Below are 14,119 nucleotides of genomic sequence, written 5' to 3'. Positions count from 1 at the left end.
AATCTACTAAATCACAAAGCATTATACTTTGTCTATAATATGAATGAAAAATATTTGCTGAAAGGAACATAACCTGAAGGAGGAGCTGGGATTTTTGGCAATCCAAAATAACTGTTTAATGCAAATATCTTAGAAATACCCCAAACCACGGAATAAAGACATAATCCAAATAAAGTTACTTAACACAGTTAAATCTCATTTTAACAATAATCTACACTTGCTGAAGAGTGCTTCAGAATTGCAATGGATTCCATTATGTTCTTCCTGCATATTGCTGAAGATTAAGTAGCTCTTTTTAAAACAAACATGTTTCTTTTTAATTAACCTGAGGACAATCAACTTTAAATGGGATTTCGTTGACAGGAAATCTTAGAACTTTTATCAAGAGGATGCACTGCTGTAGGAGGGATGGCATTCTACTCATCCTTCTTCTGAGGAGTAGGAAGGTTGGGTTTCCCTCTTGGAATAACAAGAGTCAAAGGCGACCTATAAATATTGTTCTCAGTATTTCATGGCTGTTTCATTCCCCTAGGCTTGAAAAACCTCCAGGCCTATTCTCAACTGCAGGTCCCATCTCACTTTAAAGGTAAAGGAGTCTCTCCAAACCACGAGAAAAGTGGAAGCTATTCCTTGGAAATGTAATAAAGGAACCTAGCCCTAGCCTATCTCCATACTGTAAAGTCCTCAGGCAGGTTGCAGTTAGAAAAAAGCCACCTTCTGTCCAAAGAAGTGAGAAAGCAGGCTCTTTCTTTGTCCAAATGAAAACTAATAGTCTTGGTCACCAGGTTTCCACTCTCCATTCCCATCTCTAGCTCTGAAAATTTCTCACCATCCTGCCCGTCAGCACCAGATTGGTAATGTTGAGACACCAAGGCTTTGGGATTGAAGATTCTGAATTCCTGGCCTCCAAGGGGTGAGACAGCCATTGTTTGACAACATAGAACACATCCTGCAAGATGATTCAATAAATCTCCTTTTAATACACAAAAAAAAGAATGTAAAAAAAAAAATCTCAAAAGTACTGTGTATCATAGAGCTGAACTCAGAGTGCAGTTTGGGCTCTCCTATAGCAAGAGTATCAATGGAAGCTTCCCTGCATGAAGTTTCCATAAATATAAAATGCAATTTTTATTCACAGGTTCCCCTTAAGGAAGACTAGGAAACCTTTACAACACAGCCAGGAAAGACCCTTCTCAGATTACATTTGTCTTTCTGGATTCAGGGTGCCTCTAGTTCCCAGATGGAGCTGGGCCTCCAGATGTTCCATAGTTCTTTATTTCCTGCACTTGGATTTCACTTAAGGATGGCACTTTTGTAACTGGCAAGAGTTACCGAGTGAGAAGGTCTCACACCATGCCTTCTGAGCTGTCCCTGCTGGGAGGGTATACCTGCCAATGTTCCACTATTTCCTAAGTTCCCTGGCAGCATGTCCATCATGTTAATTGTTTTCCCCCATTTCATTGGGAGCATTTTTTTTTAAGGAAGTGAGAGCATATTAGGGAATTATAAGAATATTTTAGGGAATTGGTTGTAGGTAAGGGACTAGTTGTTTTTCTTACTTAGAAAACAAAGTTCCCTTTTGTGGATTCTGGGAATATAAAAATGGACTCAGGGGGCTGGAGGGGTGTCTCAGCATTAAGAGAGCTCCCTGCTCTTCCAGAATTTGGTTCAAAGCACCCGTGCCTGACAGTACACAGTCATCCTGTAACTCCAACTCCAAGGGATACGATGCCTTTTCTAGTCTTCATGGGCACCTCCCATACACCTGTGCCAAAGGTTCATCCACACACAAACACTCCCACATACATACACAAACATATTGACACATATACTCAAACACAGACAGACAGACAGACAGAAAGACACTCAAATACTTTTTCTTTTTTTATCTTAGAAATAAGCTAAGAAGCTGGTTACGGTGGCACATGCCAGTAATCCCAGCACTCAGGGATGCTGAGGCAGGTGGATCTCTGAGTTTGTGGCCAGCCTGGTCTACAAATGGAGTCCAGCCAAAGCTACACGGAGAAGCCCTGTCTCAAAAAGCCAAATAAAATAAAATAAAATAAAAAGTTAAAAAGCTCAAGAATCAGTAGACATTAGAGATTAGATTAGAGCTCGGGAGGAAAACACCAAAGTATGTAACTGTAAATCTTGGTACCTGCTGAAAGAAGGACATGGAGGAGTGAAAAAGTATAAAGTAGCACCTTTAAGAGAGGTGTGAATTTCGTTATGCAGCCGTAGATGTAGGAGACTATGGTTTCAGAGAAACAAGGAGAAAGCCCAGAGTGTCAGGACAAATATGCAAATATGCTTAGGAGTTTGGACAGTACAGAGAGAGAGAGAGAGAGAGAGAGAGAGAGAGAGAGAGAGAATAGACTAAGAGTGTGGAAAAGCAAGCATGCTGAGCAGTGAAACGTTGTCACATACTGAAGCATGGGAGGGGCCGACGGGTCTGATGAGTGTGTTATCCTACTAAGGGGATATCCCTGGACCCCAATGTGGGTGCTGGGATGGAAGCTGGGTCTCTGGAAGAGCAGAGTACTCTTAACTGCTTAGCCATCTCTCCAACCTGATAGATCATCTTTTAAGCAATTAAAACTACTGTCATGTCATTGTGCATCCAACCTCTCATGGAGTATCAATTAGCCCAAATAAAGCTGATGAAAAATGGAAAGAATGTCAATCTAAGTGTTTAGAGAATAGTACGAAATTCAAATTTATATAAAATTTGCAATAAAAGTTCAGTACATTCACAATATTCAAATAGTGATACCGACTTTTAGGAAGTTCTAATGAGTTCATTTGTTCCACTCAACTTTGTTCTTGACTGCAGTGTTTGCTGCAAAGTAACGTGGCCCATGCCAACAGGTACAACTTTAGGCATAATAATGTTTGACCTTCTTATGATCCTCTAAGTTTTTCCCTTTTATTAACATTTCTTTTTTTAAGGAGACATATTAATTTTTAGTTGGTGTGTGTGAGTGTTTATTTGCAAGTTTGTCTGTGTGCTATGTGAATGCCTAGTGGCCAGAGGCCAGTAGAAGGGAGTCAGATTTCCTGGAACTGGAGCTACAGATGGCTGTCAGTGCTGGGAACTGATTCTTAACCACTGAGCCTTCTCTCCATCCCCTAAAAACATGGATTTTCAAGTTTCTTGGTCACTTCTGGGGTAGTAAGAATGGTTCCAAAAGGGAACACCTTCCTTCAGTTCTCCTAATGAGTTAGGGAGGAACAGCCTTGGAGGGGAGGCATAAGTAGCTGCAGCTTTGTAATGCATGACTCTGCTTGGCTTGACCTATGCACACACAGGCCCGCACGCACTGGCACACATACCCATTCCCAACCTGAGGACTAAGCCAACCCCATGAGCTTCACGAACAACCCTCTCTTAGCAAAGGCAATCTGGTCACTTCGACCACAGCTCCCAGCAACCCTTAGTAACTCCCTATTCCTTTGACAAAGCTTGTCCTAAGATATATCTTAGCACTGGGGGAAATGAGTGAATCTGGCCTAAACTGGATGCACAGTAAGGAAAATTGTGATTTCTTCAAAAACTTTAGGAAAAATTCGCTATTTACCCATGTTATGCCAATGCATGATTGGAGATGCACGTAATTAAAATCAGGTGCATTAAGGGAGGACAGTGCATGCATAGTTAATCAAAACAGCGCAACACCCATAACTCACTACTTAGCAACCAATTCTGCTTCTTCCTGGACTCCAACCAACCAGTAATCAAGTGTCGCTGAATAAACCCTGCTAAGACCCTACAGTTCGTTTGCTGTGTGCATCACACCTGTGATTTCATTTTTCTTCGGAGTCAAAGCCCTTGACACTTTGCAATTTGTGGGGACTTCTTCAATTTCTGGAATAAGACACCCATTCCAGACAAAGACCACCTGAAAACATGTCTAAATGAACCAAAGATTCCCGCTTCTATTTCTGTCTTCCATGATATGTAGTAACACTCTTCTCATTTTTTTTCCCTTTGTCAGCATTGAGGGCACAGACAGAACTCCATACTGCTACTCTCAGAAGCCTAAAAGTGTTCCTGAAGTTCTTAGAAGTCAAAGCAAGGTTTGTGGTTTCTACAACGAAAAGAATTTCAGGAGTAATCAGTTTATGAATTAGAGTTGGAGGTTTTATTAAAGATGATGTAATATAAGCTAAGCATTGGGGTTAAGAGAATGAAAGATGCTCAGAAAAACAAACAGTAAAGATATACCCAAGGGTGTGACTGATGGTGTGAGTCTCAATGAAAGAGTTAGAAAGTAAGGTATATTCAAAGGTGGACTCCTCATGGGAGCAGCTAATTGTTTTAGGATTAGCCACAGTCATATGCCATTTTGTTAGCTCTTGGGTTATATCTCAAAAGACTGTTAAGAAGCTCCCACTTTTTTTTCCCATGTGATAAGTGATATAGGTGAGGAGGATCAGGAGAAGCTGTGGATGGAATTCAAACGTGATTCAAACCAGGAAGAATTAGATCTATACAGGGAGTTTAGTCCATGTCCTTTCCTTGTAAACCAAAGTTTAGACAAGATTCTTGGAACACTGCAGGCTTACAGAGAAGAATGGAGTGTGGTCTTCATCATCAAGTTTATTTGGGCTGATTGCTACTCCATGAGATATTTGGTAATGAGAAGAAGGGGGTTTTAATTGCTTCAAAAGGATGGTCTTTTAGGCTGAAGAGATAGCTCATGAGTTAAGAGCTCCGGATGTGCTTCCAGAGGACTGGAGTTCAATTTTTAGCAACCATGTGGTGGTTCCAAACTGCTTGTAATTCTAGTCCTAGGGAATCTGACACCATCTTTTGGCCTCTGTGGGCAATGCATGCATCCAGTACAGACATCCATGTGAGAAAATATTAATACACATAAAAATAAAAATAAACGAAAGATTTAAACAAGAAAAAAACAATGGCCTCTTTGCTGCATTTGGTCCAAGGGAGTGACTGGTTAAGCAATGAGTGGGCCTTGAGCTGTGTTGGTAATAGAAAAACTGTGCCTACAGGTCCTCTGGATGAGGGAATAGTGGATGGTGGGCTAGGAGGGATGGGTCTATGACAAAGATGTAAAGTGAATAAAAAATAAAACTAATAGAGAGAAAGCTAGCAGAGTAGCACGACAGAAAGGGAGGGGAAGAAATAGTACGGACTTGGCTGTCAGTGTACATTCAATCATTTCCCCTTGAAAGCTTCAGTAAAAAACAAACAACAACAACAACAACAAAAACTTTAGGCGATATTTACTTTTGTTGCTGCTGCTTTTGATTCTAGAGGATGCTTTGCAGCAAACAAACAAAGGCTAAAGTTGTCTTCCACTGAGGTTGTAGCTGAGACAGACACATGAAGGTTACCTCTGGAAACCTTCGTGCTGAACTCCTTCAGCAGACACAAATGGAAGAGCAAGTCAGCCCATGTGCCTCCTGAATATGTGTGCTTTGTGGTTCTGGCTGGTTTACCAAATGTTGTACCTAGTCTGCGTCAACATATTGCATGGACGTGGCCCACCTGTGATGCCTCACCATCATTTTTTATGGAGTTGAGACACATCTTGAAGGTTAGTGAATGATTCCTCTGGCGTGTCTGTTGGGGTTATTTACAAACACTCTTAGATCAAAAGTAACTCTAAGGGGTCGATTCACTTAAGAATTCAAGATTTTAGTAGACTACTGAGAAGAGGTGGTGGAGCTTGTTGGGCCAGGTTGGATGCTGTGGATCAAGAGGCATTTATCTTTGAGGGTGTATCTTGGCCCCGGTCCCCTTCCTGCTGCCCTTCTTTGTTTCCTATATACAGAAAATGACACGATTGCTGACACACCATCAGACACAGTGAATGAGATGGCTCTTTCCGTCATTTTTATAGACTCTGGCTGGACGTTGGCTGATGTGTGCACATAGCTTTATTGTCATAGTCATTGGGTATGGAATTACTCACTTAAACACCCAATGCCTCGTCCGCCTTCACACCTGTAACTCTCCTGGAGGCACTGGTGGCAGAAATGACTTCCTCAGATTGCTCATGAGTGAAGAGCTCAGCCTGATGATGAGTGGGAGTTCACCCAGCCTGCACACTAACAGGAGAATTGCTAGAGCGTAGTTTAGCATGAAACAAGTGAGCTATTTTGATGCTGAGCAGGTTGGGAAAGATACTGGACAAGCATCCTTTCTTACACCTTACTTTCCAAACCAGAACTTCCCTATAAAGTGTCACAAGGGGTGTCCAGTGACGGCTGAGGGATGGGAGGTTCTCTAATAACACAGGTACCACTTTGGTAGGATGTGATATTTTTCTAGCAGGTTAACAAACATTGGCAGTAACATGCTGAATTTACAGAGCTTGGCACCTAAATTTTGGACTGGGGGCGGGGGGAGGCTTCAAAGCAATCTGCTTCAAAATGAAGCCAACAACATAGCTCTGCCAAGAAAGGATGGAATTCCAAGTTCTAAATGGAATCGCTTCATAATGGCACCAAGGTTTTAAATTTTTCCTCCCTTTATGTTGTATCCTGTTGACAGTTGGTTAAGAAAATACAGATGCAATTGTCATGTGAACCAAGCCTTTAAACAACTCTGTTCCCATAGAATTTCACCTGGGGTGTGTTTGACACCCGTTTATTTATAGGAAGCTGTGACACTATTATATACCTTGCATGCTGCTGGCTATCACCTAGTAACAGAGATACCATGTAAAGCATATGTTTACTTAGGCAGCTGGTGTGGTTATTTATTCCATCCGTTGAATTCTATAAACTGAAGCAATCATGTCCAAGCCATAGACCAGAAAACCAATAACTGATAACCTCTCCTTTCCAAGTCAAGGTGGAAAATTTTTAGATAGGGTGAATATAAGGACACGTACATATTTGAAATTAAATAGCAGCAGTAAAAATTTCACTTTAAGAAGATTAAGGAGGCATTACAGTATAAGCCAGTTAATGGACACCTGTCCAGGAGGGTATGTCTTTATCGTGGATTCAAAATAATGATAAAGAAGGGAATATTTGCTCTCCGAGGAGGAGGATTCTGCCTGCAGATGTGTTACCTGTTTTTATTTTATTTATTTATTTATTTTTTTTAGTTAGTGGTGGATTCTGCTGTCGGTACTTTTATTCATACTTGGAGAATTTTAGTTTCCTGTCTTGGGTCACTTGTTGTTTTCCTTTAGTCAGACTAGTATCTATGAGCAAGTTCTGGTAGTCTATATCCAAATTTTAGGAGGCTCTGTAAATATCTTGGAGTGTTTAACCGAGAAAAAACTAATACTCCTAACTTGTCTTATGATGCATTCTCTGTCAGTCTGCTAATGTCTCTGCAAATATTCTTAGTGTGGAGGAGTCTATCTTTATTCAGTTTTTGGGCACACATATTTATATGCCATTTGAAGTGCTTCTTTTGTATGTTGCTACTTTGTCTTTTGCCAGTGTCCACCTATACAGATATTTATAACACATATATATCACCCATCACACACATGCACGCACACACACACACACACACACACGCATAATCTTAACACATAATCTTGATAGATACATATGAATTTTTATCTTAATATGTGTATTACAAAAAATGTTTCTGGATGCTATTATCATGTTAATTGCATGTGTCACTGTAGGAGGTGGGTCATGTGTGCATTTATGTTTTTAACATGCAAGTAAAAAAAGACATTCAATAGCATATTTTAATTAAACTTTATCTTTTACATTTTATTCACTTTACATCCCAATTGTAGCCCTCTCCCTTGTCTCCTCCCAGTCCCACCTTTCCTCTCTCTTCCCCTCTATTGCCCTGCCCTATTTCTCAGAAAGAGGGAGCCCTCCTCCCCTACCATCTGACTCTAGCCTATCAAGTTTCATTAGGACTGCTTACATCCTCTTCCTCTGTAGCCTGGCAATGCCCCCCAACCAGGGGAATGTGATCAAAGAGTGGGCAACAGAGACCATGTCAGAGACAGCCCCTGCTTCCCTTACTAGGGAACCCATGTCAATACTGAGCTACATCTGAGCAGGGCTTCTAGGTCCTCTTCATGCATGGTCCTTGGTTGGTACATCAGTCTCTACAGGCCCCCTTGGGCCCAGATTTGTTGGCTCTGTTGGTCTTCTTATGCAGCAACTTTCCACTCTTGGTTCTTCTATTTCTCCACTCTTTCCTGAAACTCCCCATGCTCTGCCCAAAGTTTGGCTGTGAATCTTAACATCTGCTTGGATCCCCTGCTGAGTGGAATCTTTCAAAGGTCATTTATGGTAAAGCTCCCATCTTGTTCCCTCTCTTCAGCCACTTCCTGTGTCTTTGCTTTTCTGAATGAGAATTAAACATCCTCCCTAACATCATCCTTGTTATTTAACTTTTTTAGGTCTGTGGATTCCAGTGTGTTTATCTGGTATTATAGGGCTAATATTACATGTATGTATTTCTGGTTCTGGGTTACCTCTCACATGATGATCTTTTCTAGTTCCTACCATTTACCTGCAAATTTCACAATTTCCTTGTTTTTAATAGCTGAATAGTATTCCATTGTGTAAATGTACTGCAATATCTGATTTCATTCTTCCGTTGAGGGACATCTAGGTTGTTTCTAGATTCTGGCTATTATGAATAAAGCTGCTATGAATATAATTGAGTAAATGTCCTTGTCCTATGGTAAAACATCTTTTGGGTATATGCCAGGAGTGGTCTAGTTGGATCTTAAGGTAGGGCTATTTCAATTGTCTGAGAAAGTGCCAGATTGATTTCTGAAGTGGTTGTACAATCTTGCACTCCCACCAGCAATGGAGGAAGTTTCTCCTTTCTCCACAACCTCACCAGTATGTGCTGTCACTTGAGTTTTTGATCTTAGCCATTTGATGGGTGTAAGCAGAATCTCATGGTTGTTTTGATTTACATTTCCCTGATGACTAAGGATTTTGAGCATTTCTTTAAATGTTGTTCTCAATTCAATATTCCTCTGTTGAGAATTCTCTGTTTAGCTCTGTACCCCATTTTAAAAAGTGGGTTATTTGGTTTGTTAGAGATTAATTCCTTGATTGCTTTATATATTTTGGATATTAGCCTCTGTCTGATGTAGGGTTGATGTAGATCTTTTCCCAGTCTGTAGGCTGTTGTTTGGTTCTGTTGACAGTGCCTTTTGCTTTTTGGTTTCACGAGGTCCCAATTATTAATTGTTGATCTTAAAGCCTGAGTTGTTGGTGTTCTGTGCAGGAAGTTATTTCCTGTGCCAATGAAGTCAAAGCTCTTCCCCACTTTTTCTTCTAACAGATTTGGTTTTATGTTGAGGCCTTTTATCCACTTGACTTTAGTTTTGTGCAAGGTGATAAACATCTATTTGCAGTTTTCTACATGTAGACATCCAATTAGACCAGCACCATTTGTTAGGATACTGTCTTTTTTTTTCATTTTATGGTTTTGGCTTTGTAAAAATCAAGTGTCTGTAGGTGTGTGAGTTTATTTCTTTGTCTTAAATTTGATTCCATTGATCCACTAGTCTGGTTTTTAGGGCAGTACTGCTTATAGAGGGAAACCAAAAATCATGGCTTCAGTGAGAGTATGTTGTTCAAATACTAACCAATTTTAACTGATTCCCCCCTTGGCATTTTCTGTTCCTCATTGGTCTTTTTATTTACAGGATTATTGTGGACTCATTGCATGATGGAAAAGCTACATGGGTAAAAAGTAGTAGAGAAGAAACTATTTCTGGCTTTTAAGTTTCTGGAACTCAGAACATGCAAGTATAGGAGAGAATAAAGGAATCTTATACTAGTCTTTCTATTTCCAAACATTAGGAAATAATACAGAAAGGTATTCCTTTGACTTTGGTGAGTGGTAAAGCTCACACACCAGGACAGTGTATGTGAGTAGAGGGATCCTTGTCCCTGCCTTCTCAGGGGTATATACAGGATAAGAACTCCTGTCAGAATGATGGTATCTGAGAAAAAAGGATTTTATGGTTTTAATCAACAGTAGATCCCCAGAAATGCAGGAAGTCCCAAGAACAGCTTTCCATATTATGTCTAGGAATTTAAGACTCTAAATGTCATAGGAGCCTAGTTCTATGCAGCATGAACACTTTTTAATTTTTGTTTGTTTAACATTTTATTATTGTGTGTGTGCACGATGGGTGGGTAGGAGGGCTGTGTGTAACAGTACATGTGTAGAGGTCAGAGGACAGCTCTGTACAGTCAGTTTTCTCTTCCCAGTTGGATGTGAGTTCTAGAGGTTGAACTCAGTTTGTCAGGTTCGTGTGACAAACACCTTTGCCCACTGAGTTACCTCACCAGCTCACAGTAAGTCCCTTTCTTCTTGAGAGTGGAGAATAAAAAAAAACAATCAGAGGTTGATCATGAATTTGTAGGAAACTTGCAGTTAGAAACAAGAGGTCACTCAGTCATTACAGCTCTTGAGAATCCAGGCCTCTTGCTGCCTCTTCATAGGTCTTAGGGATGTACAAACTTGTTCTCTAAGTGAATGTAAAGGAAGCCCCGGGAAGGAGGCAGCGGGAAGTGTCAAAATGATAGATTAATTTGATTTTTGAAAACAGAGAGCACGGACCATCCTGTGCACTCCGTATTCAGTGCTTGACTTGGTAAGAGGCCATGTTGCCCTGAGGTCTAGTCCAGTCCTTGCAGTGGGGAGCTTACGGTACCATTCACTCCATTGCTTTCCCTGACTGGAGGAATCCAGGTACAAAAGGGAATCACATCTCTGAACAGCATCCTCAAATCTAGGACACTCTGTTCCCCTCCCAGTCACCCCAGGCATCAAACAGCTTTGTGTTAGCTGACTTGCAAAGCTCCCATCTCATGCTCCGTGGGAGAGGGGAGGGTGCAGTTTTTCCAATAGAAGGCAGGGAGCCTGTCTGCTGTGTCACACCCATATCTGGTCCTGTGCAGCCAGCCATGTATTTATAAGCAAGCTGCTAAAGCTCCCACTTCATCTTCTTTTAATCTGCTCCCTTGTTGACTTCCTTTAAACAGTTCTACAATTCTACAGTACAGGCTCGGTTTAGTTGCCTGTGCTCACTGAACAGAGGCCATCTTTCCAGATCCTCTATTTGGGTTATAACTTTTGTCCTTAGATTAGGGCTTGGCAAAAATTTTCCTCAAAGAGGGAGACTGTAAATATTTTAGACATCCCAGGCCATATGGTCCTTGATGCAACTATTCAACTTGGCCAATGCAGCTGAAAAACAACCAGATACAATATGCAAGTGATGAATGTGATGTGTCCCAATAAAGCTTTATGAATTAAAGACCGCTGGCCAGATTTGACCACTGGGTCTACTTTGTTGACTTCTGCCCCAGTTTGCTGCCTTCTGGTGCTGGGATGAGCTTCATATTGTTTCATATAGACTGGATATATGGCTACATCCAGATACTTAACATAAGCTGTGAGAAATGGGTTGAACACTAGTCCTAGGCATCAGAATTAGATAGACAACAGTAATGAGAAATGAGGTTTTAAAAACTGAATTTTATCTCATTCTGGGCATAAAGAATGATCTGAGCCTAGGGGTCCTGCAGAGATTGATGCACCAATGGAGGACCATGCATGGAGAGGACCTAGACCCCCTGCTCAGATGTGGTTAATTGGCAGCTCAGTCTCCATGTGGATCTCTGAGTGAGAGAAGCAGGGGCTGCCTCTAGCCTGAACTCAGTTGCCTGCTCTTTGATCACTCCCTCCTGATGATGCAGCCTTGCCAGGCCACTGAGGAAGAGGATCCAGGCAGTCCTCATGAGACTTAACAATCTATGGACAGATTGCAATAGTGGAGAACTCCCCCTTTCAGTGGACTAGGGGGAAGAGGTGGGGGGAAGAGAGAGGGAGGGTGGGACTGGGGGGAGTTGAGGGAAGGGGCTTCAATTGGGATTACATAATGAATAAATTGTGAAGAAAAAAATAAAGAATGGTATCTCTTGTGCTGTGAACACATAGGTGTTGGCCTTATGTTTGAGTTACCCCTAGTTCCTGAGGCTGGGAGACTCATGAAAATGTATGGTAATGTCAGGGAGCCTATGAGACTCTTGGGCTGGAAACTCGTCGTAGCTATCTGCATCATCATCATCAGCAGCAGCAGCAGCTAGCAATTGCCTCCTGAACTTCCCTTAGCCCAAGCAACCTAAAGGTGTGGTGGTTTGAATAGGAATGTCCTCCATAGGTTCGTGGATTTGAGTGCTTGGTCATTAAGGAGTTGCACTACTTGGCAGGAATTAGGATGTGTGGCCTTGTTAGAGGAAGTGTGTCACTGGGGTTGAGCTTTGGAGTTTCAAATGCTCAAGCCAAGCCAAGTGTCTTTTGCTGTTCCTGCTGCCTGTGGATCTGGATGTTGAACTCTCAGGTACCTCTCCAGCATCATGTCTGTCTGCATGCTGCCATGCTTCCCTTGATGATAATGGACTAAAACCTCAACCTGTTAGCCAGCCCCAATAAAATGCTCTCCTTTGTAAGAGTTGTCATGGTTATGGTGTCTCTTCACAGCAATAGAACAGTGACTAACACAGATTGTATCAGTAAGTGTCCTGGTTCTTGGCCTGACAGATGTGTGCAGAGGAGACAGTGCCCTCCCCGCAGAGCAGAGGAGTTTCAGTGATGGTCATCACATGTCTGGATATCTAAAGCAGTCAAATGACTGGGAGGAGGGAGCTCCTAAAAAGCGAAGGGTCTTTCCTGGAACAGTTTTCCAGGCAGCTTTGTAAATAGGAACAGCTTTAGTCAAATATTTCTGTGGGTCAGGATAACTGGAATCCACAAGGAAATGTAAGCCCATTTAAAACTTGACAGCTGATGTGACCACTAAGATAATTCGCCAAAGCTGACTCCCACGTCACACATATGCACTTACCAGCACAAAGACTGTTGACTGTACTTTAACTCCTTTGTTGCTTATCTCTTATGGAAGGTTTTATTTATTTTCTTCAAGTATTTGGAAAGACGAATGCTTTCCCCTGTTGAAGTGTTCATAGTTATCTTTGTGAATATAGCCTTTTCCAAATGATTTTCTGCAAATGTATTCCTAGAAAGAGACTTGCTGAGTCAAGCTTCATGAACATTTCAAGATCCTTGATGTATGGTAACATTTCATTTCTGTAGTGTGTGAAAATGCCTGCCTCCTTTAGCCAAATATTGGCAGAGCCCTTATCTAATTCAATAGATACTTAATTTGGCTTCTTTGATCACTTATAATGTTGAACATGTCATAGGTTTACCAATCACTCATTATTTATGTTTATCTGGTAAGCATTTCTACTTTCCTTTATCAGATGAAGACTCCAAAGCTTAGGCAACTTTCCTGTTGGAAAGACCTGGACCTTCAACCTGAATTCCAGCTCTCATCCACCGCAATGCAGCATCCTGAAAAAAAAAAAAAAAACAAGAACTGGGGGCATCCCAATTTTCTGTTTGTTTCAGATTCATTCAAGGTATTCTCTCTTTCTCTCGCTCTCTTTTTATTAATTCCTGGAAATTACAACTGACTCCAAAATCTCAGGAGAAATTTATGATAAGAGCTCACAAAGTCTCATTCAATGATGAAGGTCAATAGAGACAAAACAGACACAATTTCAATCCTTTTTAATGAATCAAGACTGATGGAACAAATTCCCTCCTGTGCAAGGGAGAAATAAGGACTAATCCTGACATTTCCTCTCAAAACAAGATTTTGCTCAGTCTTTGATTAGACTAAAAAGATCATAATATTTCAAGGACAAAACATGTTTTTTTATTTTCTTTTTTTTCCCCAGATGTAGCAACTCCTTTTCACTTGGAATCCCCACTTCTTTCCTACTTACAATTAAATTTGTAGGAGGTAGTCATGAAAGTACTTTAAAGTACAGGAGAAAAGACTAAGAAAGTATTTAGGCAGCTGTGTCTGGAATGATTTTTGTTCAGTCCTTTCCTTTGTTAGTCATAAATATTTCTAAAGTTTTAGCCACTGAGGTGTTTAATCAGTCTTCTGTCTTATCCATTGACATTCCTGCCTTCTACAGCTCTTACTTCCCAGCATAAGTTTCTTGTGCTTTTTTTTTTTCCCCCTTTAAGGACTCTTTTGTGTATATGTGAAGTACATAGGCTGTAGCGGAATGCTTAATGTGGTGGCTGGTTTTAATTGCCAACTTGGTAGGT

Source organism: Meriones unguiculatus, chromosome 16 (assembly GCF_030254825.1).
Source record: "Meriones unguiculatus strain TT.TT164.6M chromosome 16, Bangor_MerUng_6.1, whole genome shotgun sequence".
NCBI classification, from domain to species: domain Eukaryota; kingdom Metazoa; phylum Chordata; class Mammalia; order Rodentia; family Muridae; genus Meriones; species Meriones unguiculatus.
Note: the sequence above shows the minus strand (reverse complement) of the source record.